The 16,265-nt window shown below is 51.0% G+C and overlaps 1 protein-coding gene and 1 non-coding gene across 2 annotated transcripts in view; both read right to left on the bottom strand.

The window, feature by feature from the left end:
- LOC144258247 (uncharacterized) overlaps nucleotides 1–16,265 on the bottom strand; it is a 336,945-nt gene that overhangs the window by 157,692 nt on the left and 162,988 nt on the right. The gene's annotated exons all lie outside the window — the stretch shown is intronic.
- Nucleotides 2,473–2,544, bottom strand: TRNAM-CAU (transfer RNA methionine (anticodon CAU)). Its single transcript has one exon. It is a non-coding gene; the product is annotated as a tRNA-Met (tRNA).

The following is a 16,265-nucleotide window of genomic DNA, read 5'->3' as shown; positions in this document are numbered from 1 at the left end:
GCTCTAGACTGTTCTCAATGGTAGCAGATGACAGAACGAGGAGTAATGGTCTCAAGTTGCAGTGGGGGAGGTTTAGATTGGATATTAGGAAAAACTTTTTCACTAAGAGGGTGGTGAAACACTGGAATGCGTTGCCTAGGGAGGTGGTGGAATCTCCTTCCTTGGAAGTTTTTAAGGTCAGGCTTGACAAAGCCCTGGCTGGGATGATTTAACTGGGAATTGGTCCTGCTTCGAGCAGGGGGTTGGACTAGATGACCTTCAGGGGTCCCTTCCAACCCTGATATTCTATGATTCTATGATTCTATGATTCCTCCCCGCTCCCTCCCAGAGCTTGTTACAGCTGTTCGGCAGTGGCAATCACTGGGAGGTAGGCAGAGGAGCGGGGATGCAGTGCCCTCAGGGGAGGAGGCAGAGGCGGAGGTAAGGTGGGGCAAGGCAGGGAGCTTGGCTGCTGGTGGGTAGAGAGCACCCACTAATTTTTCCCCATGGGTGCTCCAGCCCCTGAGCACCCATGGAGTCGGCGCTTATGTCCCTGCACGCAATATTTTAAAATTCAGAAAATTTTATTTGTCAATAAATAAATGTAGAGGCTCCAGCAAGGCAGTGAGGAGCACAGGCTACTGGATGCACAAGGGTGGTATATCACCCTGTAGCCCCCTCTCTCCTTCTGGGACACAGACTCGGTGGTGAGGCTGCACCTCTCTGCCCAAAACGACTCCCCAGAACTGTTCAGGAGCAGTGCATGACCACTCTTGTGTCCTCCCTTTGCTTCGCCATCAGAAAGTCATTTTTCTGCAGGGAAGCAAAGAAATCTGTGGGGGACATGAATTCTGCACGTGTGCATTGGCACCAAATTCCCCCAAGAATAAAGTTTGAATCTTGCAGATGGCTTGCAGAATATGAATCAAGCTGCCTCTGTCCAGGAAATGCCACCCTGCTCTTCCAGGAAAAAAGACCCTGCTGCAAAAGAAATTATGTGACTGGAATCATAGTTAAGGCTACGATTTAATCCTGGGTATTTTTAGTAAAAGTCATGGACAGGTCATGGGCAAGAAACAAAAAATCATGACCTCCAACCTATACCATAATTACCCCAGTTTGAATCTTGGTGGGGGGGAAGGTGGAGGGCCCCCAGCAACAGCTGCTGTATGGGGAAAGCCCCGGGGGGCCCACTGTGCCGCTGGGAAGGGGGAAGCCCCAGGCACCCACTGTCACTCTGGCCATTGCTGGGGGGGAATCCCTGGGGGCCCGCTGCAGCTCTGGCTGCCCTGGGACAGCTGCCAGGAGCCACTGAGCTGTGGCTGCACCTGCCACCCCCAGGACCGCTGCTCAGTTGGTCCCTGGGGACAGCCACATTGTCCGCCGCTTAGGCAGTCCCTGGAGCCAGCTGCCCGGGGCCGTTCCAGCAGCGGCTGGTGTGGCTGTCCCCATGGCCACCTGAGGAGCCGGCCCTGGGTGATTTAAAAGGGCCCGGGGGCCCCCCGCCACCACTACCAGCAGCGCAGCGGGGCGAAAGCGGCTTCCTGCCCATCCTCGCTCTGCACCAGCCACAGGAGTGTCTGGCATGTCCCTGCAGCCCCTGCGGGGGGGTGTCTCTCACACGCTGCCCACACCCTGGGCACCAACGCTGCCATTGGAACTGCGGCAGGGGTGGTGTCTGTGGGTAGTGGTGCCCGGAGACCCCCCTGCCCGCCCCACCCAGGAGCTGATGCCAGATGGGGGTGCAGGTCACTTTCAGGAGCTGCCCAAGATAAGTGCCACACCCCAATCCTCTGCCCCAGGCCAGATCCCCCACCCCGCCCACACCCAAACTCCCTCCCAGAGCCTGCCACCGCCTCCCCCTGCCCCCCAACCCCTTGCCCCAGCCCAGAGCCCGCACCCAAACTCCCTCCCAGGGTCCGCCCCCCAACCCCCTGCCCCAGCCCAGAGCCCGCACCTCATGCACCCAAATTCCCTCCCAGAGCCTGCCAACACCCCCCCCCCCCGCACCCCAACACCCTGTCCCAGGCCCAGCCCAGAGCCTGCACACAAACTCCATCCCAGGATCTGCCTTCTGCCCCCCAACCCTCTGCCCCAGCCCAGAGCTTGCACCTCATGCACCCACACTCCCTCCCAGAGCCCGCACCCCGTCCTGCATCCCTGCCCCAGCCCAGAGCCCACACCCATCACCCAAACTCCCTCCCAGAGCTTGCACCCCCTCCTGCACCCAAACTCCCTCCCAGAGCCTTAGGCGGGTGGGGGGCGGGCAGGAATTGTTCTGGGCACCACCAAAAGTTCTATAAACCTGACAACCCTGAGCCAGAGCCAGTCATTGCACATCTCTCTCCTTACGGGAGGGGACTCTGTGCGATGGGGAGCTGCTGGGGCTTTATTCCTTCCTTTAACCGCTGTGGAAGGGTAAATGGGGAGAGAATTGGTTCCTGTTTCCCAGGTGGAAGAAAGACAGGCAGGCTGAATGTAATAAAACCAAGCTAGCAGAGGATGGTTTCGATCCATCGACCTCTGGGTTATGGGCCCAGCACGCTCCCGCTGCGCCACTCTGCTGCATGTGGGATGTTTCCTACAGGAAGTCTTCACAGTGCAGCTCACAAGCGGTGCACTGGAGAGCTGCGCCCATGGGATTTAGGCGCTTTCTAGGAAGGGGATTCTACACGTCTTGCGCCAAGTCGCCAAAGCTGAACTGAAATGCGAGCGCTGCACTCCCAGCCGGGCTCTCCTTCGTCTAACGATTCAGCAAAAACAGCCCCTTCCCCTTGCTTTTCTGGGGGTAAGATCCAGCCGGTCTCCTGCCCCAGGCTGAGGAGGGGTTCCCCGATTCCCCCAGTGTCACAAACACCCTGCGAGGGGCCTGGTGGGGCAGGGCCAGGCCCGGGGAGGAGCCGCCCCTTCCTGCTCCCCCAGCCCGGGGAACCTTTGTGTGTTTGCAGCGGGGCCATGGCCGGGGCCGGGAGGCAGCACGGTGGGGCCGGGGGCAGCGCGGAGCGGGGCAGGGCCCGGGTGGGCCGCGGGGGGCGGAGACACGCGTGGGGCCGACACGCTCCTGTGGGCAGGGGCCGAGCCTGGATGCCTGGTTCGCCCCCTGCCTGGGTCCCGAGCTCCCCGCGGCCGGAAAGGGGCTGGCCGGGGCTGCGGGGGGCGAGTGTCCCGGGCCGGCTGGGGCGGAGCAGCCCCTGCTGCGGGGCTGGTGGGGTGGAGCCCGGCAGCGGCTGGGCCGGGAGCTGCAGGAGGGGCTGGGAGCCCAGGAGGGGATGGGGGCAGCTGGGGGAGAAGGGAGGAGAACAGGAGTGGGGGGTCAGAGCCGGAGCTGTGGGGTGGGAGGAGTGTCTGGTGCTGGGGCTGGTGGGGTGGCTTAGAGCTGGGAGTTTGGGTCCAGTCGATTTACGGGAGGGGCTCAGAGCTGGCGATTGAGGGATGCTTGGGGGGCTCCATGTTCAAATCTGGCCCTACGGGAGCATTGGGGCTTGGTGCTGGGGAAAGTGGGGGACTGTCTGAAGTTGGCTGCTTCGGATGTGAGTGAGGCCCTGGGGACGTGGGGGGCTGGTGGTTGGGCTGCACCCCGGTCACAGCAGCCTGGGGCCCTGCCGTGGCCTTTTCTCTGGAAAAGCCGCTCCCTGTTTCACCATCTCCTCTCAGTCTGAGTCCCCCTGACTCTGCAGGGCAGGAGGGGCCCTGAAATCGGACAGCTGGGAGGCCATTTGCAGCGGTTTCTAACCCTCTCTCCCCATCTTCCAGGAGCCCCCACGAGAGCATCGGGCCCCTCTGGGAAAAGAGAGAGAAGCAGCCAAAGCCGAGGAGCAGCAGCAAAGCAAGGAGCTGCTGGTAGGTGCCCAGGGCCCAGGTTTGCCTGGGATCCCGGGGCCCTGAGTGACGGTGAATGCAGGGCCCGGCCTGCCAGCCTCAGCCAGAGAACCGTCCCCACTGGAGCCCAGGGAGAGGGCAGGGTCCAACACGGGGGTGACATGATGCCCTTAGGGTGCGGGAGGCTGCTGGGCCGGAGAGAGTCAGTCTGTGTGAGCCCAGAGCCCCTGCCCACGGGCTGTCTGCGTGTCACAGTGACTGGGGAGCCTTTCTAGCTCCTAGGAGGGTTGGGGAGGAAGGAGATGAAATGTGGGCTGCAGAGATGTAGGATTTGGCTCAGTGCAAGTTGATGAAGTTCTGGGGGGAAGTCTCCCTCCTGTTGGTGATGTACAGCTCTCCCCGGCCCTTATCCCTCCTCTCTTCCTGGGATAAATGAACTTCCCATCACTCACCGCAAGAGATCTTGTGTTCTGGTAAATAACTTTGTCACCCGCGCTGAGGCGCATTTATGATTTTCCCCAGTTACCAAGCAGATGAATTTCAATGTTGATAAATGCAAAGTAACGCACATTGGAAAAGGTCATATCAAATACACCGAAAATGATGGGGTCTAAATTAGCAGTTACCACTCAAGAAAGAGATCTTGGAGTCATTGTGGATAGTTCCCTGGAAACATCCACTCAGCGTGCAGCGTCGGTCAAAAATGTGAACGGAATGTTGGGAATCATTGAGAAAGGGAGCGATAATAAGACCGAAAATATCATATTGTGTCTGTATAAGTCCATGGTACGTCCACACCTTGAATACTGTGTGGAGATGTGGTCGCCCCATCTCATCAAAAATATATTGGAATTGGAAAAGGTTCAGAAAAAAGCAACAAAATGATGAAGGGTACGGAACAGCTTCCGTATGAGGAGAGATTAATAAGACTGAGGCTATGGCTACACTATGCAGTTTTAGTGACACGGCTATGCCGCTCCAGCCGTGCTGCTAAAAGGCGCGCAGTGTAACTGCTGTTTGTTGGCAGGAGAGAAGTGCCAGTGTAGACAAAGCCTGAGACTGTTCAGCTTGGAAAAGAGACGACGAAGGGGGGGTATGGTAGAGGTCTATAAAGTCATGAATTGTGTGGCGAAAGTAAATAAGGAAGTGTTCTTTTCTCCTTCCTATAACACACGTACTAGGGGTCACCCAGTGAAATGAATAGGCAGCAAGTTTAAAACAAAGAAAAGGAAGTATTTTTTCACACAACACACAATCAACCTCTGGAACTCCTTGCCAGAGGATGTTGACGGCCAAGACACTAACAGGGTTCAAAAAAGAACTAGATAAGTTCATGGACGATAGATCCATCGGTGGCTATTAGCCAGGATGGGCAGGGATGGTGTCCTTAGCCTCTGTTTGCCAGAAGCTCGGAATGGGCGACGGGATGGATCACTTGATGATGACCTGTTCTGTTTATTGCCTCTGAGTCACCTGGCATTGGCCACTGTCAGAAGAGAGGATACTCGGCTAGATGGACCATTGGTCTGACCCAGTATGTCTGTTCTTATGTTCTATGTTCCCCTGTTACCGAGCCACCCTCTCCCTGTTGCAGAAACAGATGACAGCCGAGAGGCAGAATATGGTCTGGGAGTGGCAGGAGCTGCGAGGGTTTCTGGAGGAGCAGGAGCAGCGGCTGCTGTCCCAGCTGGAAGAACTAGAGAGAGCCATTGTCCAGAGAAGGGATGAGGGCATCTGCACACTGTCCTGGGAGATTTCCCTGCTAAGTGAGAGGGGAGGAGAGAAGGGGCAGCAGCCACTGAGCCAACCCCTGCAGGTCAGACTGTCATCGCAATGATCATACGCAGCGTTCCTATAGGAGCTCCTCAGCCTTAGACCCCAAAGCACTTTACAAAGTGGGGTCAGGGGCATTATCCCTATGGGACAAATGGGGAAAGTGAGAGAGAGGGAAGGGCAGAGCCCTGGTCAAGGTCACATAGTAAGTCTGGCAGCGGCACCAGGGATGGATCCTGGGAGTCCTGGATGCTGCAGCCCCAAGACCTTCTCTTTGTCTGCATTTGCACTTGTAGGGTGAAATCCCCGCCCGCACCATGCTGAGATCCCGAGCCAGGCCTAAGGCTCCCCTGCTACCAGATTAATGGGTTTAATGGGGCCAGGAGCCTTCTGAGTCTCTCAGCACTGGTAGTAATTTGACTCTCAGTGCAGAGAAATATCTTCTGCCTGTAAAGTGCCTGGGGAGAAAGTTTCCACAGTGGCGACCTGCCAGCAGGGATTGCTGGGGCTGCAAAGGGGAAAGTCCCTGGTAGGGCGTGGCAGCTGCTCTGGGAATGTCAACCTGAAATTCCCCTACTACCCAAGGCGTCAGTGTTGACCCCTGCAGAGCAGGAGGCCTCCCCACCCAGGGACACCCCCTCCCCGACTGCCTTCTCTTTCTCTCCCTCTTTAGGGTGCTGGGAGCACTGGGGGCAGGTATATCCTGGGCTCCATTTTGCTCTTCCTTATGGGCCATTAGGTTTGATAACTGCACTGAATAGGAAGCTTCCCCCTGCTCTTGGAGCATGTGATTCTGTCTTCCCTAGTGGCTGACTCAGGTAGGAGAAGAGCCGTTCACAGTCTGATCGCTAAAGAGGTCACAGCAGGGCTGCTAGACACAGGGCCGATGGGACCGACCTGGCCTGTCTCCTGAACCGATGTGGCCACATCACGTATTCAGAGGGTGCAGAAATTCAGCTTTCACATTTTTTAAAGTGAGTTCCTGGCCCTCAGCATCTCCCCAGTGGAAACGGAGACAGTGTTGCCTTGCTGGGGCTGCCCGAAGCCGTAGCTCAGAGAGTGTGAACTCTCCTGTCCCCTGTTAATGTCATCGGAGAGTCAACTGAAGTGACGACACTTTGATGTCAACATTCAACTTTCCCTGGCTGATCACCTGAGCAGGTGGGACGGGGCGGGAGTGAAGCCTTTGCTTGGTGGGAATAGGACAATAGTTCTCAAACTGGGGGTCGGGACCTCTCAGGTTATTACATGGGTGGTCGTGAGCTGTCAGCCTCCACCCCAAACTCCACTTTGCCTCCAGCATTTATAATGGTGTTAAATATATTTAAAAGTGTTTTTAATTTATAACGGGTCGCACTCAAAGGCTTGCTATGTGAAAGGGGTCACCAGTACAAAAGTTTGAGAATCACTGGAATAGGGGAGGGAAGGAAGGGAGGGAAGGACAGAAGAGAGACACAAGGACAAGGAAGCAAGAAAGAAATGGAGAAAGGAGGGTGGGAAAGAAAGGGAAGAACTAGCAGGGGCCCTACAGGGGTGTCTGGGAAGGGGGCTGATTTCCTCCTGAGTGATACTGAGTGTGACAGACAAAGATTTAGGAAAATACTAAGAACTAAAATTATATTTCCTACACGAAGGGCAGATTTTCCCCTTGTTTTTTGTATGTGGGTGTGTCATGGAGAGCAGTGGGTGTTCTGCTGTGAATGGAGCAAGTCATGGAGGCCTAAACTGATGCCCTGGGCCACTGACCATAATGGACAGTGCAATATGGCCCTCTCCGCCAAATGAGCTGGACACCACAGGGTTACTGCTTCAGCTGAAGGGCTCAGGGGTTTTGGCATTAAAGGACCCAGTTTCATTCCCCGCTGAAGACCTGGGCTCTGTCTGTGGCCACTGTCAGAATGTAGGACCTGCCCACACTTTGGTCTGTGTCTCCTCCTGTTCCACATAATTCCAGTGCTGGTGCCCCTTCTTACTGCAGTAAACCAGCATGGGAGGTGGCTCAGCACCCCACAGAACCAGAGCGTCCCTGAGAAACCTCCTGAACAATGTCTCCATTCCTTGCTCTAGTGTCTAGTGACTTCCCATCTCTCTGGAGAGCACAGGGTTGAGGGCAGGTGACTCACTGTGACAATGACCATCTCGGGCTACAAAGCTCAGATCCAGGTTTCCTGGAGTTTGGGGGTTGCTGGGCTCAGGGTCTGGGGATCAGGCCTATTTCTCACCCCTCCTTTCCCTAGCAGGGAGGATGGGACTTTTTGGAAGCTGGACCCGGGGTTTGTGGAGCTGGAGAAGAGACTCAGCGATTTCTCTCTGAAAAGCGCCCATCTGCAGGAGGTGCTGCTGGGATTCAAAGGTGAGTTGGAGTCTGGGGGTGGCATCTCCTCTGGTTAGAGCGACCCTGGCCCTGGGGAGGAGTCGGAGACTCTAGTGATGTCACTGATCCTGGGCTCCATCTTGCAGCCCCAGCTCAGTGGGTCGCCCTTCCCCATGGGAGTAGCCCTGTGGGGCTGGCTCTGTCTGCAGTGGCTGCGTTATCGGCCTCAGTCTGTGTCACCATCCTCTAGTTAACAGCGGTTCCATTAATAACCAATGGGAACCTCCCCAGGAATGTGAGAGCCTGAATTCTCACCTCTCCCGTCCTCTCCTTCCCCTAGAGATGCTGGGGAGCGACACAGGTACGTGTCTCTCGTTGATGGGCCGGGGGAGATTTCAGAGCAATAACCATGTTAGCGACAGGGGATTGCAGCCTCCGGCTCTTGGAAGCTGTGGAACAATGTGAAGCGATGTTACTTTGTTCCTGCACCACTGTATTTTCAACTGACTTGTCTCTTAAATATTTTAGCTCATAAACGTCACATAAGCATTTGAAGTTTTTTACAGGTTTTTTTACTACTTTTTTTTTGCTTTTGCTTTTTTTAATTATTGAATTTTTTACAGCCTAAATTAATTTTAGTAATTTTATTTTGACATTTTTAATTGCAGTAATACTGCAAGAATGGTTTTTTTAATTAAGTTTACACCGTTTGATTTTAAAGCTCTTTTTTATTTTAAGACCACTGAGATTTTGACAATTTTTCCTGTTTCCAATGTCTGCTTGGTACTTTTTTTAAAAAACACAGAGGCTGAGCATATGTATTTGAAAGTTGTTCGTATAGTTAGAGGTTTTTAGCTTTTTTGCGCTTTAAAAAAAGACTTTTTGTATTTGTTGTGACTTTTTAAAATGGGTAATGTATTTACATTTTTAACTTACTATTTTAGTGCACTTTTCACTCTTGGGACAGGTTGTAGCTGATTTTTACACTTTAATAAAACCGCGATTAGCGGATAATTTTGTTAAAACAGCAATTCAGTCACTTTTTTGCATAACTTGTACTTCAAGTACGAATAGGTTTTTTTATGAAATGTTTGCTCTAAGCATTTCTTATGCTGAAATTATGCCTTAAAAGAATGTATATTTCCTGGAATGATTTTATACATTTAAGATAGAATCTTAATTTTTCCCCAATACATTCCTGTTCACCCCTGGGATAATTAATTTCTGGGGATCATCTTCAGCAGAGCTAGAATTATTACTGAAAGGCATTGCACCAGAGAGTAAAGGCACAGAGGCAGTGGACTGTGGGGAACAGAGTAAGTTTCATTACTAATGCTGCTCTTTTGAGGGGTCCTTTTAGAAAATAATTTAACTTACAAGCACTTAGAGACTTTAAGAAAGTCACTACTCACTGGAGCAATGGGTCTCGTTGGAACATATTTTAACTGACAAGCCCTTACAGCCTTTGTGAGAAAGGAACAGGATATAACTATGCTCAAAATTTAAAAAGTGAAAATTAAGTATCCTGGATCATCGGGGGAAAAAGAGGAAATACAAGTTAAAACATAATCAAAACAAAGCCTCTCAGTTTAGGTTACTTCTTCTGACTTGGGTTGAGGAACATTGGATGAGTTGTGATGAGATACAATCTTGCCAAGTTGAGAGATGATTTTCTTTCTTCCCTCTCCCCCATTTTTAAAAAAGTCCCAAAAGAAATAAACGTGGATGACACAATTTATTATTTTGTTTACTAATTAAATCCATGTCCCTAAGGCCAAATTTGACATAGGTAATTTTGTTCCCACATTTTCTTGTTCACCAAGCATGATCTTAGTACTGTCCCTGAACGACATCATTAGCCCCCTTTTGTTTGGACTAATTTAATTTTCCGTATTTGGTCTTCTTGCACCTGTGCATCGCATTCATTGCTGAAAATAATGTAACCTACTTTTCATCAACTTGTTGCTATAGGGTATTGTAAGATCTTATGAACTTTCGTATTCTTTTTACAGTGAAGTCAGGCAGAGAATTCAAAATATGGGTGTTATTGGAATTAACAGTTCCCAAGGTTGGTTCATATATGCCATAGCACTTGGCTCATTCATGTTTTGTCCAGATACAGTATAGCACTCTTCCCATTCGTAGTCAATGATGTTACAAAATAATGATCTAGGCTGGTGTTTCTCAGCTGGTAGTTTGCAACCCCTGGGGGCTCAGGAAAGGTAGGCAGGAGGCTGTGAGATGTTGAGCGTTTCATTTTGATCTAAAGCAAAGAAAATCTCACTCCTGCACTCCCTTGTTCATTGTGGTCAAGTATTCTCTGTCAGCCTCTTGAAATATACAAGTTATATAGAGACTCAGCATGGACACATGTTTTATTCTTACTTTTTTAGTAAATGTTTGGGGGTCAGAAACAATGTGACTTCCAATAAGTGATACTTATTTCAGTTGTGAAATTAGGCAGTTTGCAGCTGTAGAGACTGAAACCCCTTCGGTGGTTAGTAGAGATGGGGACGAGGCAGAAAGTTTGGATCTAAACCTGCATTTAGTGCTGTCAGTGATTGCAGGAGAGCAAAGGAACCTAGGGATCGTTGGTCACTAAGTCTCCCAGGCAGAGGGAGGGGAGAGGGTGAAAGAGAAGACAGAAAATGAAGGAGAAATAAGTTGGGGGTGGGAAGGTCACAAGCTCCCAAACCTGCCCGCATCCAGTCTTAGAGTCATAAAGTCTAGGGCCAGAAGGGACTATTGGATCATCTGGTCTGACCTCCTGTCTGGCTGTGAAGCATGAGGCTGAGGAATGTAATACATAAAGTGGAAGTGAGCCCCACTTAATGGTCCACTATTTGTCTCTATTGACAATGCCTTCCAGCTTAATACCACCAGCAAACTTCATTCCATTTACTGAACCAGCACTGGGCAGACTTTGTCCTGTCCCTGCCTCTGCCTGGTACCCACAGTTAGGAGAGTTGCCCTCAGGGTTTTAAAACTAAAAAAAGTGGATTTAGTGCTGGGGGGAGGGGTTGGGTCTGGGCTGTGATAAAGTGATGGAATGTTTTCCCAGCATGCGAGTCAGAAACATCTTGTGCAGGGAAAGGGCCAGGGCAAATCACGATGTGAAAGGAACTAGAGCCCTTCTGAAATCTTCCCTGTCACCCTTCTTACCCTGACAGGCAGCAGAGTAACGCCCACTTTTGGCTCCAGATGAGGTTCAACAAGGACAAATGCAGAGTCCTGCACTTAGGATGGAAGAATCCCAGGCACCGCTACAGACCAGAGACCAAATGGCTTGGCAGCAGTTCTGCAGAAAGGGACCTAGGGGTTACAGTGGACGAGAAGCTGGATATGAGTCAACAGTGTGCCCTTGTTGCCAAGAAGACCAATGGCATTTTGGGATGTATAAGTAGGGGCATTGCCAGCAGATCGAGGGACGTGATCGTTCACCTCTATTCGACACTGGTGAGGCCTCATCTGGAGTACTGTGTCCAGTTTTGGGCCCCACACTACAAGAAGGATGTGGAAAAATTGGAAAAAGTCCAGCAGAGGGCAACAAAAATGATTAGGGGACACATGGGGACTTGCCCTTGGTGAATCCATGCTGACTTATGAGGAGAGGCTGAGGGATCTGGGATTGTTTAGTCTGCGGAAGAGAAGAATGAGGGGGGATTTGATAGCTGCTTTCAACGACCTGAAAGTGGGTTCCAAAGAGTATGGATCTAGACTGTTCTCAGTGGTAGCAGATGACAGAACAAGGAGTACTGGTCTCAAGTTGCAGTGGGGGAGGTTTAGGTTGGATATTAGGAAAAACTTTCACTAGGAGGGTGGTGAAAGATGGGAATGCTTTAGCTAGGGAGGTGGTGGAATCTCCTTCCTTAGAAGTTTTTAAGGTCAGGCTTTAGAAAGCCCTGGCTGGGATGATTTAGTTGGGGATTGGTCCTGCTTTGAGTAGGGGGTGGGACTAGAAAACCTCCTGAGGTCCCTTCTAACCCTGATATTCTATGATTCTATGATCTTGGAGTCACTGTTGGAAGACAGAATACTGGGCTAGATGGACCTTTGGTCTGACCCAGTCTGGCCGTTCTTATGTACTAGGGAATCTAGTGAGTCGAGTGTAATGGAAGGGAGTAGGAAAATCCCTGGGTGTGGAGAACCCTGCTCACAAACAGGGAAGAATTAGTAGGGGAAGCAGAAGTGGATGGCCACCTGGGAGGCAGTGACCATGAGATGGTTGAGTTCAGGATCCTGACACAAGGAAGAAAGGAGAGCAACAGAATACTGACCTGGGACTTCAGAAAAGCAGACTTTGACTCCCTCAGGGAACTGATGGGCAGGATCCCCTTGGAGAATAACGTGAGGGGGAAAGAAGTCCAGGAGAGCTGGCTGTATTTTAAAGAATCCTTATTGGGGTTACAGGGTGGAGGCAATCTAATGACAGAGGATGTGGAAAAAGCTAATGTACTCAATGCTCTTCTGTCTTCACAAACAAGGTCAGCTCCCAGACTACTGCAGTGGGCAGCAAAGTATGCAGAGGAGGTGAAAAGCCCTCTCTGGACAAAGAAGTGGTTCAGGACTATTCAGAAAAGCTGGACGAGCACAAGTCCATAGGGCTTGATGCGCTGCGTCCGAGGGTGCTTAAGGAGTTGGTGGATGTGATTGCAGAGCCGTTGGCCATTATCTTTGGAAACTCATGGTGATCAGGGGACGTCCCCGACAACTGGAAAAAGGCAAATGTAGTGCCCACCTTTAAAAAAGGGAAGGAGGAGGATCCGGGGAACTACAGGCCAGTCAGCCTCACCTCAGTCCCTGGAAAAATCATGGAGCAGGTCCTCAAGGAATCAATTCTGAAGCACTTAGTGGAGAGGAAAGTGATCAGGAACAGTCAGCATGGATTCACCAAGGGCAAGTCATGCCCGACTAACTTAATTGCCTTCTATGACAAGATAACTGGTTCTGTGGATGAAGGGAAAGCGGTGGACATGTTATTCCTTGACTTTAGCAAAGCTTTTGATACGGTCTCCCACAGTATTTTTGCCAGCAAGTTAAAGAAGTATGGGCTGGATGAACGGACTATAACGTGGATAGAAACCTGGCTAGATTGTCGGGCTCAATGGGTAGTAATCGATGGCTCCATGTCTAGTTGGCAGCCGGTATCAAGTGGAGTGCCCCAAGGGTCGGTCCTGGGGCCGGTTTTGTTCAATATCTTCATTAATGATCTGGAGGATGGCGTGGATTGCACCCTCAGCAAGTTTGCAGATGACACTAAACTGGGAGGAGAGGTAGATACGCTGGAAGGTAGGGATAGGATATAGAGGGACCTAGACAAATTAGAGGATTGGTCCAAAAGAAATCTGATGAGGTTCAACAAGGACAAGTGCAGAGTCCTGCACTAAGGATAGAAGAATCCCAGGCACCGCTACAGACTAGGGACCGAATGGCTAGGCAGCAGTTCTGCAGAAAAGGACCTAGGGGTTACAGTGGTCGAGAAGCTGGATATGAGTCAACAGTGTGCCATTGTTGCCAAGAAGGCCAATGGCGTTTTGGGCTGTATGTGTAGGGGCATTGCCAGCAGATCGAGGGAAGCGATCCTTCCCCTCTATTCGACATTGGTGAGGCCTCATCTGGAGTACTGTGTCCAGTCTTGGGCCCCACACTAAAAGAACAATGTGGAAAAATTGGAAAGAGTCCAGCGGAGGGCAACAAAAATGATTAGGGGACTGGAACAGATGACTTATGAGGAGAGGCTGAGGGAACTGGGATTGTTTAGTCTGCAGAAAAGAAGGATGAGGGGGGATTTGATAGCTGAATGGTCTCAAGTTGCAGTGTGGGAGGTTTAGGTTGGATATTAGGAAAAACTTTTTCACTAGGAGGGTGGTGAAGCACTGGAATGAGTTACCTAGGGAGGTGGTGGAATCTCCTTCCTTAGAAGTTTTTAAGGTCAGGCTTGACAAAGTGGAGAGCTGGGATGATTTAGTTGGGGATTGGTCCTGCTTTGAGCACGGGGTTGGACTAGATGACCTCCTGAGGTCCTTCCAACCCTGATAGTCTATGATTCTGTGTTTCATCTGTAATCCTGGGTGAGATTCAATGTTCTCCTGCTGGAACTCCCTTGTTTTGATATTCTCAGCCAGCATTCAAGGACACACTGAGTGTCTGTGTGATAAGTAACCCTGGACCAGCAGCTCTGACCCCAGTAGCCTGCTTGTTACACTGCAAGCACATTCTGGTTTGGGTGGAGCAGGCTCAGGGTTTGAAGAGAGGGTGGGGCTAGGAAGCTTCTGTTAGTTATGCCGGACCTAACCCCCAGTTTTACTTGAGCAAACAGGATATCTTAGACACCGTGTGATACTGCTCCTGTGCTCTGTTCCCAAAGTGTTCTGCAGCAGGGGAGGGTCTCTGGCAGTGTGTGTGTCACTGGCATATTGGGGTGATGCTGAAAAAGGACAGAGTAGAGGTGGCATTGTGGGGGTGGCGTGAACCTCATCTCTTCAGTTCCCCTTCCAAGAACCGAGGGGACAGGACTCCTTACCCGCCGAGGTCACATTCTCATAGTTCTCCTGTATGACGTCTCTGTAGAGAGCTCTCTGAGCGGGGTCCAGCAGAGCCCCCTCTTCCCTGGTGATATATACAACCACCTCCTCGAAGGTCACTGGCCCCTGAAAGAGCAAGAGTCCCACACTCAGGACCTGCTGCCCCACTCACAGCCCCACTATTCGTGGGGGAGAGGAGCCAATCAAATGGAAGCTTTGGGAGGCTCACAGTCAAAAGAGTCCCACCCCTACCCTGCTCAGAGCAGCCAGGAAACACCAGGGTGAGGGGACGAAGCGAGAGCTCCTCCTCTCTCCCAGCAGATCCATCACACACCTACTAGCCACTGACTGCTACAGGAGATGGAGCCCCTAGCAGGGTCCAAGGAGAGCTCCTTGGTAGGAAGCCGAACACCCTGCTCCTTGTGAGGAACTGGATATAAAGGGAGAAGAATCTCCCCAAACCTGACTGGTGGGTGTCCCCTTCATCTCTCACAGCAGCTGCTGGTTAGTCAGGTCAGGCACCAGAACTATAAGTCTGGTCAGTTTTCCCAGCTCCATGTAGGTGAATTATTTTCTGTTCAATAAATTAGAGCATTTCCACCTCCGAACCTCATGGGTCTGTTCCTAGAATCTAGGCCACATATTAAACTACTCCCAGCAGCTTTGCCACCCCCAGTGCTCCTCCCTTTCTCCACCCTGTGCATTTCCTGCCCCGTTCCAACCTCCAAACCAGACGGTGCAAAGCTTCCCATTTCCGGTGTATTTGCTGTCCCTCTCCCTCCTGCAGGAACCCCCCGATAATCCCTACCTGAACTGGCTCCTCTGCAGCCATTTCTCTCCCATCCCATGGGAGGATGGGATGAGCTGGAGCGAAACATGGATGTCATTCTGCAGACTGGAGGGCGAGAAGGGCAGTTGTGGAGGTTTCAGAACAGGCTTCAGTTAATTTCATATCATGATTCCCCCAGGCTCTTTCCCTGCAGACAGACATCCTAGATTCTGCCATGCTAGGAAAATGCTTGATCTCTTTATTACCTTTCAGAGTAACAGCCGTGTGAGTCTGTATTTGCAAAAAGAAAAGGAGTACGTGTGGCACCTTAGAGACTAACCAATTTATTTGAGCATGAGCTTTCATGAGCTACAGCTCACGTCATCAGATGCATACTGTGGAAAATACAGAAGACGTTTTTATACACATAAACCATGAAAAAATGAGTGATTATCACTACAAAAGGTTTTCTCTCTCCCCACCCCACTCTCCTGCTGGTAATAGCTTATGTAAAGTGATCACTCTCCTTACAATGTGTATGATAATCAAGTCGGGCCATTTCCAGCACAAATCCAGGTTCTCCCCCCCCCACAAACCCACTCTCCTGCTGGTAATAGCTTATCTAAAGTGATCACTCTCCTTACAATGTGTATGATAATCAAGGTGGGCTATTTCCAGCACAAATGCCGGTTTTCACACCCCCCCCACAAACCCACTCTCCTGCTGGTAATAGCTTATCACTCTCCTTATCATACACATTGTAAGGAGAAAGAAAAGGAGTACTTGTGGCACCTTAGAGACTAACCAATTTATTTGAGCATAAGCTTTCGTGAGCTACAGCTTACTTCATCGGATGCATACTGTGGGAAGTGTAGAAGATCTTTTTATACACACAAAGCATGAAAAAATACCTCCCCCCACCCCATTCTCCTGCTGGTAATAGCTTATCTAAAGTGATCACTCTCCTTACAATGTGTATGATAATCAAGTTGAGCCATTTCCAGCACAAATCCAGGTTTTCTCCCCCCCACATACACAAACCCACTCTCCTGCTGGTAATAGCTTATCTAAAGTGACCACTCTCCTT

Source organism: Eretmochelys imbricata, chromosome 28, assembly GCF_965152235.1.
Source record: "Eretmochelys imbricata isolate rEreImb1 chromosome 28, rEreImb1.hap1, whole genome shotgun sequence".
In the NCBI taxonomy this organism is placed as follows: domain Eukaryota; kingdom Metazoa; phylum Chordata; order Testudines; family Cheloniidae; genus Eretmochelys; species Eretmochelys imbricata.
The sequence above is the reverse complement of the archived record's forward strand: the minus strand, read 5'-3'. Positions and strand labels throughout refer to the sequence as shown.